Raw genomic sequence first — 3,219 nt, forward strand, 5'->3', positions numbered from 1 at the left:
ACGTGTGGGGAATTTCGAGGGAGGATTTCACACAATGCGGTGTTAGTGCCTATTCACCTGTTAATGACTGATAATGCACTCAGATTCGATAAAAGGGTTGCTTATACTTAATTAGCAAACCATGTTGAAACAGTCACCACTGCAATCGCTGTCCCGATCCCAGAATGAACACAATTTTGGACGTGCCGAGAAATAAGTGCATGCACACATCTGGAGCTGTAGGTTGGTGCTCAAAAAGCACCACCAACATCTTTACAACAAAGTATTTTCCGAACTATTTCTTAAAGTTAAGTGGAAGAGAATTGAGATAATCACCACTACAGTCCGTAATCGCTTCCTAACAGGACAACGTAACTACGAATTCCACGCTAAAATGCGTTTCACCACTATCAGCAAGGAATCTGGCCGTAGCCACCTCCGTCTTCATGCAAGCGTGTAATTCCATTGACGGGAAAGGGAGGCAATCATCACTGGCACAAGTATCATTGGGCCATTTTCGAGCAATGCTGGCTGATTTCCTTCTCGTCTCCCAGCCGTCCTCAGGTGCTGGTCGTCACACGACTCATTTGGGCAAATGTGAAGTGTGAGGCCTTGTGTACGACGTCCTGCCACAGTGTGTGTGTGTTGGATAGTGAGTGGATGGTTTGGGGAGGGCCAATGACATGTTGCCTTGCTTCGGAATATCAATGCACAGAGGCCACTTCACATCACAAGTCGGACGGTCAGTCAATTCATCTGTTGGTCGCACAGAGAGTAAGTCGTTCAGTCATCTAGGCAGTCAGGTCAGTCAGGCAGGCAGACAGGCAGTCTGCAAACAACCTAGCGTGTGTGGTGCAATTTTGCAAGGTACGTGAAAGAGGTGGTGGTGAAGAACAACTGAATCATCTTAGAGGCTTACTGTCTGTGTCTGTCGACCGCTAATACATATGGGTGTAATTCATTTGCCTCGTTGCCTCCACCTCAAATACTTGCTCTTATCACCTTTCTTTCCGAGTAGTGTATGAATGGTGAGTAGTGAGTGGTGAAATGGAAATATGGATCATGGAATATGAGGTAGTGAATGTTGTTTGGTGACGCTCAATTCTCCATTCGAATCATGCGTGGACATTCCAGTCTTCCTGATTATCATACGCGTCACACCCTCATCACCACATTACTACTTCAACCATTCCTCCACGTCATGTTTTGCCACCGCGCCTTCTCACAATGCAACACGATGACAAATCTGAGGAGAAGCTGGCTTTGCGTTGCCGCAACTCACCAAAAGTGGATTTGTCAAGCAGACAACCTCAAAATCACATCAGGCTGTGCTGACATTTTCATGAAATGCGTATTCAATGAAGTAGAAAGTGGTGCTGGTAGGTGGACGCATGTCTATGCTCTGTGGTGCGAACACACGAAAAATCGTCGCCTCGAAGGCCTTACACTACTCACAAGTGGCGCTGAATGGGTGCGCAGCACCGATTTAAGCCTAAAAATACCACTTTGCATCAATACTTCAGCCTGTTCCACAAAGTATTGTACTAGGAACACAGAGATGTTGCACAAATAATTGAGTGAGAAGTGGCTACCTCAGCAGTCCAATTACTAGACAAGTACCAAATCAACCTCCGACTGCATTGCCAGTAGTCTGCATTTCACATGTCGTCCTCAATGCCCAGCTCCCATCGCCCATTAACTAATGGCCACTCAGCAATGACTGACGGTCATCGGCGTTGAAGCCTTTCCCTTTTAATATGGAATGACTGCATCACAACGATCGTGTGCGCAGCTTCTCCATCATCTAGGCAGCACGTACCCACTCACAAGCAAATGGTATGTACTAGCACTGCCAGGCGTGTCTGCAACAGGCGAATCCAAGCCCACACTTGTGGCGTTTTGACATGCTTCGTGACACACCCTTGTACTCGCTCGCGAATTTGTGCTTCTGAAGTAGATCTCACAACACCGTTGTTGCGTTGTTGCTGCCTTGCTATACTTCACCCTCCTAGTTGCAGTACTGAGTAAGCCAAAAGTGCTTCCCACAATAGCTGGACCGGTTGCGCACAATGGTGCCCATTCTTCTCTTAACGCCCAAACAGTCTTCTCGCCTAGTAATTTAAAACATCGTCGACTTACTCAAACACCAGACGAGACGTTTTGGGCACAATGAGACACAAACCAACGAAAGGTCACCAATCGCGGTGTCGGAGTATGTTTTCGCATTCTGCTCTATTAATTATCCAAGATGGGATGCACCAAAGAATGCTCATAACACGGAGTGTAACAGAGTCCTTGTGTAAATACACCATCAATCCCTATTCATTCACTCAGTCACTCATTTATTGAGCTGGTTGGTTTGGCAGTTATTACAGATCCCATCCACAAATTGTCACTTGCAATTGAGTTGTGTGTCAGTAGGCAAAGTGGTTTGCTGCTATTTCACTCAAGTCTGCCCTCCGGTGTTCTTATTTTCCAAGGCGCTTGAAATGATGAGTGGGTGCGCGCTGCATTGGCACACACAATGCTCCCGCTAGTCTGCCATTGGCTAACTTAAATTTGAATCTCGCGACGCACTGACATGTGATTGGGTGGAGGTGGTATCCGCTCCACATTGTTGCTTCACGGTGTGCAGCTCATTTATTCCACGAAATCACTGGTTGACGACTGCGTGGGAAGTCACTTGCGATGGTGGGAGTCACCGATTCGCCTCGTCACAGGCCTCACAATCTACCCTCGTCAATTATTTGCAACTCGACTGCTCAGAGTGCCTTGAAGCAGGCATGAAGTCATTCTCCCTTCCCGTTAAATGAAGATGAAGACGACACTCTCTCAATTAAGAGGGAAAGCAGGTTTCGAAGACCTTCGGGAATTGATGAGGTCTCCCTTTTCCCCACTTCGAAGTTGTTTGTGCTCATAAGTGCTCGAGGAACATACTTAGCATAACTAGAATCACAATCAGAGCTTTAGATAGAGCAGTAAATTTCAGCCTTCCTATAGGTGGGTAGACTTTGCAACAGCGATATTAGCTAAAACAACCACACCAGTAGTGTAACTTTTGTTTTGAAATGTGATATTGCTTCCCGCGTCTTCTGTGGCAAATGCAGAATTCTGACTCGCTTCTTTGGGTCATGAGTCTTGGTGGTTTGTATCTTCGCCGTGGCACCGTGGCCTTTGAGCCACACTTATAGCCTGTCAGCCGCTCTCTACTTTAATAGTCTGCCTTCTTCTATGCTCTTA

Source organism: Echinococcus granulosus (assembly GCF_000524195.1).
Source record: "Echinococcus granulosus chromosome Unknown EG_S00025, whole genome shotgun sequence".
NCBI classification, from domain to species: domain Eukaryota; kingdom Metazoa; phylum Platyhelminthes; class Cestoda; order Cyclophyllidea; family Taeniidae; genus Echinococcus; species Echinococcus granulosus.